This window comes from Primulina tabacum, chromosome 9, assembly GCF_025594145.1.
Source record: "Primulina tabacum isolate GXHZ01 chromosome 9, ASM2559414v2, whole genome shotgun sequence".
NCBI lineage: Eukaryota > Viridiplantae > Streptophyta > Magnoliopsida > Lamiales > Gesneriaceae > Primulina > Primulina tabacum.
The window spans coordinates 36498292-36514361 of record NC_134558.1 but is presented as its reverse complement, the minus strand read 5'-3'; the positions used below and the strand labels follow the sequence as shown (position 1 = coordinate 36514361).

Genomic DNA, 16070 nt, shown 5'->3' with positions numbered 1-16070 from the left:
GCTGACTTTGCTGATTCCAAAGTCTATTAGAGCAACTTCAAATTGTTATCGTTTTATAAATTCTAATTTTTAATTTTTTAAAATAAAAATTAAATTAGTTTTATTCAAAATTTTGAAATATTAATTATAAAAATATAAATTAAAAAAACCAAATTAAATCACTAGTGCAGTTAAAAAATGTACAAATTAAGAACAAAAGCAACAAACATTACAAAACAAAAAATAACAACAACAACAACTAATAAACAATAAAATTATGTAAATAATATATTTTTAGTAATAAGGTAAACCGGACTACGATTTTCCAATATCTTCAAAATAAGATCCAAAGTTGTCACTATCTTTACGTTCACCTTCAAGCATTTTTTTGCAAAATTTTTTGTTGTTGAGTTCTATTTAGTGCACTCACACAGAGTTGGATTAGTAATTTTGATCGAATATTTGTATAAAATTCTTTTATCCATTTTTCTTTCTTCTTGTTCAAGTCTAATATTTGAAGGTCATAGTTTTTGCTCGCGATATTATTCTTCCATTGTAAGTTGAATTTGAAAAATGTCTCCATCTTTTTCTTCTTTAATTTGGCTTTTTTCACTCCAATTGGTAGCTATCATCGACATTTTCATCACTTAAGTTTATTGGAAACATAGAGAATATAGGTGAACTGATGAGAAAATTTTTCAAGTGGAGTAGCAGATTGTGATGTATCTAGATTAGTAGCATGCTTGTTTGAAGGAATTATCTCCTGAAATTTTTTCACAATTCTTAACAATATTAATATTCCACACATGATCAAATGAAAATACTTTGTTATCTTTACTATGATGTTAATTCTTGGATAACATGAATAATAATATTATTATATAATTGACGTTATTTTTTTAGGATAATGATCTTAGAATAAGCTATTTCTAATATTTTGTTATTTCTTCTATGATGTTTATTGTGATATTTTTATATTTAATTTTATTTATTATCAACAATTTAATAAATATTAATTGCTTTCTCGAAATAATCCAAATTTGAGAAAAATCAATTATACGTTGTAATAAGATATTTTGGTAGCGTATAAATATATAATCCTGAATCTTTCTATAGATACGAGGATGTTAATATGGATGAATATAATAAATAGATATATAAAGAGCATGTGAAATTCAATCCCAATCCAACTTTTTGTTATCCTGAATTTATCTCTCTCACGTAGAAGACATTTCCCATATCGGAATTATACTGATCAAATTCATCATAGTATAAAATCTAAAATAACTTCTTTTCTTCTTATTATGCATGAATATTTGCAAATAGTTAGAAATTACCTAGAGAACCCGAACGTGAAAATCTCGGGGATTATAGAATTATTATTAAAGTTCATGCAATAATTCATATCTACACATGTATTTTTATAAGGGAAAATGATTTTAGTATGTTAAGTTGATCTATTTTGAGTTTGGTTTTCATCAAACAACTTAATATTTTTTTTTGTTTTGGAATTTTATTTTTCATAAAATCACTAAATCTATCAAATATAGTTTATCTGAGACTGATGCTTCATAGTATCATATGTAACGAGAAATAAAACATATATTACGTACATTTAAATGAATAAAAGACGAAAATATAGCGAAATGAAAACTCAATATTGAATGAGTCAGTGGACCAAAAATAATAATTTTTTTTTTCTGTTTTAAATCCTATTTTCTGAAAAATAACATGAAACGGGTGGCAATTGCTAAAATGTTAGTGGGTGGCGGCGCGCAATCGCTATGAAAAAAAATTATCCTATGGAGTCAACATCAGACGGACGCGGGACAAAGTGTTATTATATATAGTGGAACTTGTTATCTCAAACCCACACCAAGCAAACCAAACATTTCCCATTTCCCCAACTTCTTACCTTTTACCGCCCTTCCATGGCGAATGGGCTTCATATCCTTTACTCTCATTTGTATGCTTTTTATCGATCCATTAGCTAATCCTGCAGCATTTGCACATGAAACCAGTTTAGAAACATACATTGTTCAGCTTGATGGGATTGATGCACAGCTTCTCACACAATCAGACAACCATTTAGATACCTGGTACCGTTCCTTTCTCCCAGAAACCTTAGCAAGCGAAAACGAGGGATCATCCCGCATTATCCGCTCGTATCGGAATGTGTTCAAAGGTTTCGCTGCTAGATTATCTGCAGATGAAGTGAGTGCCATGGAAAATAAGGATGGGTTCGTGTCGGCACGTCCCGAAAAAATATTATCCTTGCACACGACACATTCTCCGAACTTCTTGGGGCTGAACCAGAACATAGGTTTCTGGAAAGATTCAAACTATGGTAAAGGTGTGATCATTGGAGTGGTGGACACTGGAGTCTTACCTGAACACCCCTCGTTCAGTGACGAACAAATGCCGCCTCCGCCTGAGAAATGGAAAGGGAAGTGTGAATTCAATCACACGTGTAACAACAAGATTATTGGAGCCAGGTCTTTTCCCACTGGAGATCAAAGCCCATATGATGACATCGGAGACGGAACTCATACCGCGAGCACTGCTGCTGGAAATTTTGTGAAAGGTGTGTTCTATCTTTTTAAATGGCATATTTAATTCTGCTGCATCTGTATTATACATGTGTGTGTGTGTGAAGTGCACAGTTTGTAGCGCTCAGGCTCGGAAATATTACATAGAATAATCTAGAAATTTTAACATTTAATCCTTACATTGTACTCATACGTACTAAGATTAATCTAAAATTTAACAAAATAATCCTAGAATCTCGACTCTCGAAATTCTGAGTTACTGATTTCAAATTATATTTCCATCAAAAGGTGCCAATGTTTTTGGCAATGCGAACGGCACGGCTGCTGGAATTGCACCACTCGCTCACCTGGCTATTTACAAAGTATGTTCCTTGTCGTCATGTTCGGAAAGTGACGTGCTTGCTGGAATGGATGCTGCTATTGAGGATGGAGTAGACGTGCTTTCCATTTCCATAGGCAATTTCGAAGATAACTTTTACCAAGATTTAATAGCACTAGGAGCGTTTAGCGCCATGGAGAAGGGAATCTTGGTTAGCGCTTCGGCAGGCAATCTTGGCCCTTTTAACTACTCTGTGTTAAACCAGTCGCCCTGGGTTCTCACGGTTGGTGCAAGTACAACTGACAGGAAGATCAGGGCAACTGCATTGCTCGGAAACAAAGAACAGTATGATGGAGAATCGGTGCATCAGTATAAGGGTTTCCCGGAAACACTCTTGCCTCTTGTTTACGCTGGATCGCTTAACAAAAGTGATCCAGTTGCTCCATATTGCTTCCAGGACTCGTTGAACGGAACCAATTTAAAGGGAAAAGTAGTTGTGTGTGAATCAGGTTTGGTTCCAACAATCGAAAAGGGAGAAGCTGTGAAAAATGCTGGCGGTGTGGCCATGATTCTTCTGAATAACGAGTATTACGCAAACACAATTCAAGCACAAGTGCACGTGCTTCCAGCGACTTGAGTGAGTTATGCAGATGGATTAAAAATAAAGAGTTACATAAACTCAACATCAAAACCCGTGGCCACAATTCTTTTCCAGGGGTACTATAATTGGTGATGATCTAGCACCGGTGGTTGCTGCGTTTTCTTCCAGGGGACCCAACTCTGCAAGTCCTGGAATCCTCAAACCTGACATTTTGGGCCCTGGTCTCAACATTCTTGCAGCATGGCCTACCTCTATCGAAAACAGGACTGATACTAAATCCACATTCAACATACTTTCTGGTACATCAATGTCCTGCCCGCACCTTGCTGGGGTAGCAGCGCTGCTTAAAAGTGCACATCCTGATTGGTCACCAGCTGCCATTAAATCGGCGATATTGACCACTGCGGATACCGTAAACCTCGCCCACGATCCAATCCTGGACGAAACGTTCCTTCCAGCCGACATTTTTTCCACTGGTGCAGGCCATGTGAACCCTTCGAAAGCTAATGATCCGGGACTCATATATGACATCCAGCCTAAAGATTACATCCCTTATTTGTGCGGTTTAAACTACACGGATCGAGAAGTCGGTTCCTTTGTACAACGAAGAGTGAATTGCACTGCAGAATCAAGCATACCAGATTCTCAGCTGAACTATCCTTCATTTGCTCTAACCTTCACATCCCAGTCAACTTCTCACACATATACTAGAACCGTAACTAATGTTGGCCAACCAGTCTCATCTTATCATGTCGAGATTGTGACACCACCAGGTGTTGATGTACGAGTGGAGCCCTTTATGCTGAAATTTTCGGAAGTAAGTCAGAAAATGGAGTATCAAGTGACGTTCAAACGGTTAAATTCTGCCAAGAACGATACAGTTGTTCAAGGTTTCTTGAAATGGACTTCGGTGGAGCACTCTGTGAGGAGCCCTATAGCCGTAATATTGCAGTGAGATACAAAATGGAGGAAGAATCTTTTGTCATAATCTTGTGATGGTTGTCCTTTTGTTTGAAAAAAATAAAGTAATGCATGCATGATTGTGTGTATTGATTTTTAGTGATGACATTATTATACTAAATCTGGTTTCATGCATTTATTGTGAATATTTTTATTGACAAGCTTGTTTCAATAATATGAACGTACAGTTGCCGTGTACACATCGGTCAGAAAAAAACATGCTTGCATCAGTGGATTTAATTGAAGTAGCCCATAATACAAAATTATTTTTAGAAAATGAGTGAATTATTAGTTTTTAAAAATATAATTAATTTTGAATTGATTATATCCGAAGAGGTGTCAGCATACGATCGGTCCACTTACGTAAACCAACCGATTGCCATTTGCAACGATAAGTTCCATCAGCAGACGAAAGTTTGGTCTTAATCGGCGCTCAAGGATTTGTCCGACTTGAAAAGACCACTAAAGTTTGTAGGCATGTAAGACAAGTGCATCTAAATGCATCCATATAATTCGAAAATTCGAGGACATACAAGCATGCAATTTGTAACCACTCTTTTACATAATTAAAAAATCCTTGATCAAGCCATCTAAACCTTGTAAAATTCGAAAATTAGAGCCTCGTAACTCCCATAAAACTTCTGAAATGCATGTAGCCACTAAGGAATCCAAATTCAAAAATTTAGGGAGATAGAAAACCACTTCGCAACCTCCATCCATACTATCATGATCGGACCATTAGGAGGCTAATCAAGGAGCCATAAAACCGAATTTAATGGCCCTTTTATGGCTGAAAAACGTTTCATTCAGCTGCCTTCATTCACTGTGTAAGCCCCACCAAAGTTTTGACAAAGACACAAAAAAAACATTCCACAATATTTGAGTGAGTGAGACCAATTAGGTGCTACAGAGGTCGAGCTTCAGTAGCTGTTTAGAGGTGGTCAAAATTCTGCCACATTTTCAAGCCAAAGGTTGTGCCACTCAAGCGAGAAGTTGAGCAAGGAAGTGATGATCGAAGTCCGGCCCGGTTCGAACCAACGTGCTACCGAGGTGCTGCTCGTCTTCAAACTAGAATTTATCCAAGAATTCAATATTTTCACTCATTTTTTTGTGTGATCTAAAGGTAAGTGGGATTTTGGTATTTAATATATATATATATTTCATAGAATTTGCACACTTGTATTTTTGTAAGTGGTTATATATATATTTTAAAATAATGATGTTGATGTATTTGAAAACTCGATCGTACACTACTCGTTTCATGTCCTTTGATTTCGTATATGTTTCGTTTTGCATGATTCCTTCGTTATGCTATAAAATCTTGAAAATGCACTCTTAGGATTTGAACTAAAGTGGTAAGAAATTTTCGAAACATGATAAGATAAGATAAGATTCTGATGTGGTGGGTTATAATAACCGGTATACGGCTTTGTCCTCTTAGATGAGTAAAAATTAAGAATTGATCAGTATATCATAGATAAATAAATTAATAACAGTGCCTTGTATAAGTTCATGTTTCATTTACAATATGATGTCTTGTTTCGAATTTTGTTTGTCTCGTGTCTTGATTCATGTAGCGACATGTTCTATGACATGTCACCTTGAATTCATGCTGAGTGTTTCACCAAACACTCACCCCTTAATTTCCCTACCCAGATAAGGGAGAAGATCAATTGGAAGAGGATGAACAACACATGTTTTGGGGTTGGTGATCAAATCTGAGACATGAATTTTCAAGCATCAGTTTTAGTTTTATTTTCCTTTACGTTATACCTTCCACATTTGTGTTTTGTATTGTAAAAAAGTTTTGATTTATGTATTAGATTGACTATTTTATATACTATTATGCCTTGTTTTGCGATTTTAAATTGTTAAATAACGTCGATGGCGCGTCTCGATTTTGAGAGCGTGACACGATTTAGTAGAATATGTGAACAATTGGTCAGTGATTATGAGTTTGATTCCGCTTACCAAAGCATTCTCGGTCAAGCATGTAACATATGACTTGTGACTTGTCCAATGCGATATACTTGACTAGCATAGTTTACTATGTTATCTCGAGTTTTTACCTGTTACACACCGAAGTTAACGACTACGGGTTTCCACGTCATCGAAAAAAAGTTTGGTCTTAATCTAATATGTTTTTCTTCTAAACTTCTAGTCATTTTCGCCAAAGTCCTGCTATAATGCCAACAATATTCAACGACATTTTAACAATATTTGGTTGCTATGTTAGCTAAAATTATTGAATGTCACGTTAAAACTCCTAAGAAAAATGCTAAAAGGAAAAAAGACAACTTATTAATTAGATTAAAATTAAAAATAAATATAATAATTTAATATAATTATTTAAATTAAAAATTAAGTATAATAACTTATGATACTTACAAATACACGATCAAAATTATATATTATACATCAGAAATGTGCATCATTGCGTTAGCTAGAAGATTAGAGAGAAATCAATTAATTAATTGCGCCTGATTATAGATGTCAACTTGGAATTATAAACTTGAATTTAACACAATATTTCACGCCTCTTTCAAGGATTGAAGGGGTCATATATCTATTTTTTTTGTGTGTGTGTGTGTGTGTCTATATATATATATATATATATATATATATATATATATATATTAATGTTATTCAAAAAGTCCCAAAGGTACGTAAGGGAAATCCTATATATTTCAAATTTCAATTGATCACCCCAAAAAAATGCTAATATATATGAATACCCAAATTATAATTTTCTCTTATCTATTGGAAAATTTCCTCATAATTGAGGCAAGTATATATGATATTAATAGACAAGCTACCTTGTAATATTAAATTAAGATCAGCTGACTTTATTAATCATTGTACTTTAATTAAAATAAAAGATATATAGTTGAGAATGAATCAATTTAAATTCTATGAAAAAAAAATCATAAAATGGAGGTAGTCTATATAAGTTTTCTAAGACTAATATTCCTGAAATGAAAAATTATATGCTCAGATCGGATGACTCAAATTGATTAAGAGGACAGTCCGCTCACATATTTTATTAACTTGAAAGGCCAAAAACTTGTGCGAGACGGTCTCACGGATCGTATTTTGTGAGACATATATTTATTTGGGTCATACATGAAAAAATATTACTTTTTATGCTAAGAGTATTACTTTTATTGTTAATATCGGTAGAGTTGACCCGTCTCACAGATTAGAATCCGTGGGACGGTCTCACATGAGACCCACTCATGCAAAATTCCATTCATGGATATTTTCATTGACTTTTTTTTAGTGTTGATTGACGAATTCGAAAAAACCCGTTACGGGATAGTTGCATAAAAGAATTTCAATAATCGGATTGTATAAAAGTAGGGGATTGAGATATTATTATATCTACATGTTGATTTACCCTATTGAAATATAGCGATTACGAGTTTCATTGTAAAATTTGAAACTCTACAGATTCTCTTAAATACGTGATTTTTATCTTTTTACAATTTACATGATAGAAAAACATATTATGAGAAAATTTTCTTGAGCATATAATACATTGTTTTGCGCAAATATTTAATTGAGAAATTATGATTATCAAGATTAATATAGTATCTTTGGCCTATATGGTATTGAATAATTTTCTCGGTTCAATATCCTATGAGGCTTCGTGACCATATGACAAAGCCAGTTAATTGAGAGAAGCTAATTCTTTTATTTATGTTTCTTAATAAAAACTTATTATTTCCTGTCAATTTTTATTTATTTATTATGGCTTCAGCATGCCGCTAGACCTAGTGGGCCAAGTCAAATTTGCTCTTGACAAGCCATATGGAAACAGTCTTATCCAATTGATTGTTAATTATATTAATTAACTAATTAACGGGCGACTTATAAATTGAAAGCCAAAAATTAAATAAAGTCGTAACAGAAAAACATTATTAAGGAGCAAATATTCTTTTTACATGACATCATATTTTTCGTTTTTTAATTATTATCACAACGACATCATATTCTTTAAATACAAAAAGTCGTTATTATTTTTTGGGACAAGAAAAGTTAATTAATAGGGACAACAAGTATAAAATATGTACTAAAACGCGTAGATATACGTACGCTAAAATGGAAATTAATTTATTGGACATCATTATTAGATAATGGGAAAATTTCAATCACTTGTAATCGGCATTCACCAGTCGTACATTGTATATATCATAGTCACAAATCGACATCGTATCAGTACAATTAAGGGTATTCAAACTTCGGATAAAATCGAAAAATATTCGATAACTGAATCGAACCGAAAATCGAATTTTATAATTCGGATATAAATGTTAAAATCGAAATTTATTTGGTTCGATTTCGAATTATATATGTCCAAACTGAACCGACCGAAAAACCGAAATTTCATTAAATTAATAATTTTATTTTTATTATATATTTTTTGAGATGATATCAGTGAATGATGAATTATTTTGAGTGATATTTAGTTGATTGTTGTTTATGTAATCAGTTAGACTTCATATTTAAATATTTTACTAAGAAATCATGTAAAAAAATAACATATTATATTTTACAATATATTTATCTTATTCTTATTAATTTAAATAATTGTATCAACCCAAATAACCGAACCATTTTAATAGAAAATCGAACTGAACCGAAGAAAAATGGTTCGGATATCGAAATATATATTTGTAAAACCGAAAAAACCGAAATAAAAAAACGAAAACCGAACCGATCAGACCGATGAACACCCTAAGTACAACAACGAAAACGAAAACAATTATAATTTTAAATAACAAAAATAAATATAACATATTAAAATTAAAAGTAGCAATATAAAATTACAAAATGACAAATATATCATTGTAATTTTTACAAATAAAATATGAGAAAATATAATTATGTAATATAAAAAACTTGAAGGTGAGGACAAACAAATACAATATATAACCCCCAAAAAATAATAATTACTTATATAATATTAATATGCTACATTAATTCGACCCCCCTCTTAATTATCAGGTAGAATTTCCAGAAATACTATATGCTTCAGAAAAAACCATTCGCAAATTAATAAAATGATAAAAGAAACTCTTTTTCTTTCAAAGCTAAATTGTATTTTATTTTTGTTTCTCTCTGTGTGTGAGTGGTTTCATGAAACATGCATACATGGGGCATGATGATTAATTGAAACAATCACAATTTATTCTCTTCCAACTATTAAGTTTAAAACCAACTCAAAGATTAAGCTCGAATACAATACAAAGATAAATGCAGTATCCACGTCGATATCGGTTGGGTTCGTTTCGCCCCGCCGCCATTTTAGCTCCTGTCTCTGACCTTGTGAAAATTTCCATATAATTTCCTGCAAGTGAACGTATGTGACCGAGTCGATCCCTTGATCAGCAACACAATTACAAGTTAATTATTTTTTGAACAAGTCTTGGCCGTTAATCAAGTTGATGTCCAAAGTTATATATATAATAGCATCGAAGGCAAGGACGAAGCACTTGTATAAGCACTTGACAAATCCAAAACTAAAAACAGACATTGGAAACCATAGTTCAACAACTTGCAAAAAGAAAACATGAGTTTCCTGTTATTTGTTACCTTCATTTGCATACTGAACTTCAGTTCATCAACAATATTTGCTCAAGAATTACCACCAGGTACTGAAACCAATTTGGAGACTTACATTGTTCGTGTCGAGGGACCTGAGTCACAGCTTTCCTCGCAATCAGACAGCTTCGAATGGAACAAATGGTACAGTTCGTTCTTGCCAACCACCACGGCAACGTCCTCAACCGACGGAGACCGAATGGTTCACATATCGCCACGTGTTTAAGGGCTTTTCTGCTAGATTATCTGCAGATGAAGTTAAGGACATGGGAAAAAAGGAGGGATTCATATCAGCGCGTCCCGAAAGAAAACTGTCCTTGGATACAACTCATTCGCCTAACTTCTTGGGGTTAAACCAGAACATGGGTTTCTGGAGAGATTCCAATTATGGCAAAGGTGTGATTATTGGAGTCTTGGATGGCGGAATAATACCCGAACATCCTTCGTTTAGCGATGAAGGGATGCCACCTCCGCCAGCTAAATGGAAGGGGAAATGTGAGTTCAATTCACACAACATGCAACAATAAGATTATCGGAGCTAGGTACCTGGGGAAGCCTCTCAATGAGAGTCCACTAGATGACGACGGCCATGGCACACATGTTGCGGGAACTGCTGCCGGAAACTTCGTGAATGGTGCAAACTTGTTCGGCAATGCTAATGGGACAGCATCTGGTATCGCACCACTTGCTCATTTGGCAATTTACAAGGTTTGTTACCTTTTTTGTTTTGAGAGTGTCGTTCTTGCTGGAATGGACTTTGCAATAGAGGATGGTGTAGATGTGCTTTCTCTCTCTCTTGGAGGAGTCTCTTTTGGTTTCTATGACGATGGCATAGCACTGGGGGCCTTTAGTGCTATGGAGAAGGGGATCTTGGTCAGCTGCTCAGCTGGAAATAGTGGCCCGAGTTATTTTTCACTAAGAAACGAGGCCCCTTGGATTCTCACAGTAGGTGCAAGTACAACTGACAGAAAGATAATTGCTACTGCAGTGCTCGGCAATAAAAAACAATTTGATGGCGAGTCTGGTTTTCAACCGACCGACTTCCCACCGACACAGTTGCCTCTTGTATACGCCGGCACGGTTAACAAAAGCGATCCATTTGCTCCATATTGCCACCCGAAATCATTGAACACGACATCCCTCCTCAAGGGAAAAATAGTGGTGTGCGAATTAGGGGGAGGAATAACAAGAATTGGAAAGGGAAAAGCAGTGAAGAATGCTGGTGGGCTTGCCATGATTGTGGTGAATATTGCAAGCTATGGGAACACAACATTTTCAGACGCCCACGTCCTTCCAGCAACACATGTCAGTTATGCAGATGGGTTGAAAATCAAGACTTATATAAATTCAACATCCACAGCAACGGCCACAATTCTATTCAAAGGTACCGTAATTGGAGATGATCGAGCCCCAGTGGTCGCGGCTTTCTCTGCAAGAGGGCCAAATTGGATTAGTCGCGGCATCCTAAAACCTGACATTTTAGGCCCTGGAGTCAATATTCTCGCAGCATGGCATACCTCTGTTGAAAATAGCACAAACACCAAGTCCGCATTCAACATAATATCTGGTACCTCAATGTCATGCCCACACCTCAGTGGTGTCGCGGCATTGCTCAAAAGCGCTCACCCTGATTGGTCTCCAGCAGCCATAAAATCAGCAATCATGACTACAGCTGACGTCGTAAATCTCGCCAAGAATCCAATCGAGGACGAGGAATATCTTCCTGCAGACATCTTTGCCACTGGATCAGGACATGTCAACCCCTCCAGAGCAAACGATCCAGGGCTGATTTATGATATCCAACCCAAAGATTACATTCCTTACCTATGTGGTTTAAACTATACAAACCGACAAGTCGGGGTTATTCTTCAACGCAAGGTAGATTGCCTGGTGGAATCAAGTATACCAGAAGCCCAACTCAACTATCCTTCATTTTCTCTCACTCTTAGTTCATCCAATTCAACACCTCAGACATACTCAAGAATAGTGACAAATGTTGGTGAACCAAACTCATCTTACGTTGTCGAGATTGTCCCGCCCCCTGGAATCGAAATCCGTGTCGAACCCGCGAAGCTCGACTTCTCAGAGTTGAACCAGAAACTGCAATATCAAGTGACTTTCACTCGACTGAATATGACGACCTCAAACATTACAGTAACCCAACAAGGTTTCTTGAAGTGGAGTTCAACCAGGTATTCGGTCAGGAGTCCTATCGCGGTTTCGGTGCGTTAGCGTATCCTGGAAGAATCAGAAGATTGCACTAATTTCTTTTCAACATTTGCATATATAATCTCATGGATTGTTTATATTATCTGAGTCGCTTTTGGATCGGTACCATTATATATACGAGAATACGACGACCGCTGGTTCATGCTACTAGCCAGGGCATGCATTATGACAAATTGTAAAAATTACAAAATTGGTTTATTAAGTTTGTCTTGTAATTTTACTTATACCATCCACAATTCAAGAGTTTCATTCACAGTGTGTAAGATATATAAAAAATGAAATTTGGATTTTTATTTTGGTATTTAGTAAAAATTTAAAATGTAATTTGGATTTTGATTTGACAACTAAAAATAATTTATTTACATGACTAATCCTAAAAAATGATATTGACGTTGTCAAAAAATGTAATTATCCGGACTACTATGTAGAGTATCGTAAACGGATCCAAATAATCGAACACCGGGTAATCCAACTAGCTCGTAAACGGATTCATGTAGCCGGTAGAGAGAAAATTTTGTGGGTTATCACCTACGTCACAAACAAATATCAGAGACGCCAAAGTTTGCCCGACGTAATCACTCCGATGGTTAAGTCAAAAAATAATTTAAAGATATTATCTGAAAGTTAAAGATTTTAAGCATAAAATAATGAGAATGTACCTTGACTAATGAGAGTCTTCGTTATTTATAAATTTTTTTAAGAGTGTCTAATGAGCTTAGGTCTTTGTAAGCAATTTGGACTTTAACAATGGAGCGAATAATAAAATTGGAATATAAAGACGAGATTGAATGCCTCAAGTTGATTAAGAAATTTCAAAATCTCTTAGTTGTAATTGTTATATCAATTGGCTAAGATTAAAATGTTTGTTTTGATCTTCTAATTTATTAAAGTTGTATTTTAGTTTTGTATGTATGTCTTTCTGTCGGTTTTTAATATTATTTCACTAGACATGATATCGAAAAATAATGATGTGATGGTACTGAAAAATATCGACGCGACATTGAAAATTGATTATGTATATGATATCATATCAATATTTCATCGAAATATGACTAAAAAAAAAATGGAAGTACAATTAAAGATGTATAACACAACACTAACAAATTAATGGACTTCAAGAAACATAACTAGAACAGATAACTTCGAGAAATAAATGGACTTTTCTGCCCAAATCCTACCAATTGCTAAAATTTATCTTAACATTTTGCACGATGGAAAAAAATTATTATAAAAACAATTCCGACTATTGACGATTCAACGCCTTTAGACCGCAGGAGAAATCCATTTTAAGAGAAGATTTATTACCTTTCGTCTTGGGGCACTTAATTTCTTAATAAAAATTATAATTTACTCAAATTTTTTATTTTATTGCTACGGAATGGGACTAGAATTCAGCGGGCCAAGTCAAATTTGCTCTTCCTTCATTATGAATTTTTAAAGCCTATCTAATATCTCCAATCCAAGATTATTCTTTTTATGTGAATTAATTTCGTTTCCTAATCATGCGACTTGTCATAACCAAGCACGAATATGTCAAATATATCGCATGAAACAGTCTAATTGATCATCATATTAACTAATTAATTGACGAGTTATACTTTAAAAGCCAAAAATTAAATAAAGCCGTAAAAAACATATTTTTCTCAAAAACTTAAATAAGATCATCTCATTTGTCAATTTTGTACAAAAATATCAAAGTTCAAATACAAAGATAAATGTGGTATCCATGTCAAGATCGGCTGGGTTTGTTTCGCCTCGACTCTGATCTCATATATAATTTCCTGCAAGCAAATGTGAGACCCTTAACTCCTAATCGTTATTACAATGCAATCTGATTATGATTAATTAATTACAGCGAAAAACGAGTTAAAATTTTCTTTACAAATGAGCCCAAAACATCTTGTTTGAATACTAAAAATATTATTTCATCTCATATCATAAAACTCGCCCACACATAATCAAAACCAATCATATACAAACACCTCAAATCTTCGGGACATGCCCCGGTATATAGATACATATATATATACTGGGAACAAAAAGTACCCTCTCCGGCCTCCTGATATCCTGGAGTACCTGCCATTGTCCACACACAAAGACAACAACAGCCCCCCTTGGGGGTGAGCAAAGCTCCGTGTGGAACAACCATCATATATACCATAAGTATCTAAACAATAATATATGATATGCAATGCATGTATGTCGTGGAGGTATCAGGTCAAATGCCCATCCACTGTGCACATGTCAGAATCAATCGAATCGCTATCAAATCAATGCTCGAGCTGCGCACCGGCCTCAATCACGGATACTCGTATGATAGCGTCGACAAAGCGCCATCAAATCCCAAATCTCAATCAATTATCGAGGCCACAAATGACTATGCTTTGAGGGTCATATAATACCAAACATAGCATTGTGTTCACAAACCTCAGAATCAAATCATATCAGGGTATCCAAGGATCATAGCTCAACGTGCATGTCATGTATCGATGTATGCATAAAACGATGTGTGTTAACAAAATATTTATTTTATACATCGATATTCCAATCACAATGTCATGTATGCCACATCAAGTCATCACATAAGGCATATAGACACATATTCTCATTCCAATCCATCAAATCAATTCAACATATATAATATGATACAGATACCTGTCGTATGTTACCCGGTCGCAACATACCTCAATTCTTCGTTCCAGTCGATGTAGCTTGAAGATATCAGTATAATAATCTATCTACATCAATAACATATTCATTTCAATCAATAGCATCATTCAAAATCAACAATATAAGTTTCAAATATCTTTTGAAACTTCAAAAATTCATATCAAATTCAAATCATAACATAATTCAATTTCGACTGTAAAACTTAATTTCTTGTCGGTTATTCTACCACATATATAATCAGAATTAATAACAACTGACAAACAATTCTCCAATCTCAATCCAATGATTAAAATTTCCTAAATATAATAAATTGAGAATAATTCAAAATAATATCACTATAATCATCTCTTCTTCGTTAAAATCATACATTAGTCAAAAATCTTCGATTTCTGTATGATTCAACAATTTATCGGATTTATTCCAAAAATCGACGAATTTCAAATATCACAAAAAATATAAAATTTATATCTCAAATCGAAGATCTCAACTGAAGTCGATTCATCGATTGGATAAACCGATTAGTCGTAAAATAAAAAAAAAAAAAAACCGAAAACCCCGTGATCTCCCTTCTCTTCTCTCTCTGCTACGTCTTCTGTAGAAAGAATGAAACTCACGTAACAACATTATCCTTTTTTGTTTTTTTGTTTTTTGTTTTTTGTTAATTTTTTTATATTATATTATATTAATTTATTAATATAATATAATATAATATATAATATTTAACATTTTAACGTCGGTATATTTCTTTGGATCAGTCAAACGATCAAATTTTCCAAAACTCAAAACATGAAACTTCTATATCTTTGAGTTTTCTACGTTATATCCAAATCTCAAATCATTTGGATTTCCTATGATCAAGATATGTCACTAATTACCATTTTATCCTTAAAATTAATTCATTATTTTTCAACTTATTTACGAAAATATCATCAAAATAAATTGAATATTTTTCAACTTATTTACAAAAATGTTATCAATACTATTTTATTTCTGGGTCTCACACAAGTGTATGTGACCAAGTCGATTCCTTGAGCAATACAATTACAGTTTATATTTTTTACTAGTCATAGTTGTCGTTGATCAAGTTGATGTTCTAAGTTATATATATATATATATATATATATAAAATAACATCAAAGGTATTAAACGAAGCACTTCA

General features: G+C 34.1%; 2 pseudogenes; both read left to right on the top strand.

The window, feature by feature from the left end:
• The first annotated feature begins 1862 nt into the window (after positions 1–1862).
• On the top strand, positions 1863–4597 carry LOC142555696 (subtilisin-like protease; annotated as a pseudogene).
• Positions 4598–9690: 5093 nt separating this feature from the next.
• Positions 9691–12534, top strand: LOC142555694 (subtilisin-like protease; annotated as a pseudogene).
• The last annotated feature ends 3536 nt before the right edge of the window (positions 12535–16070 follow it).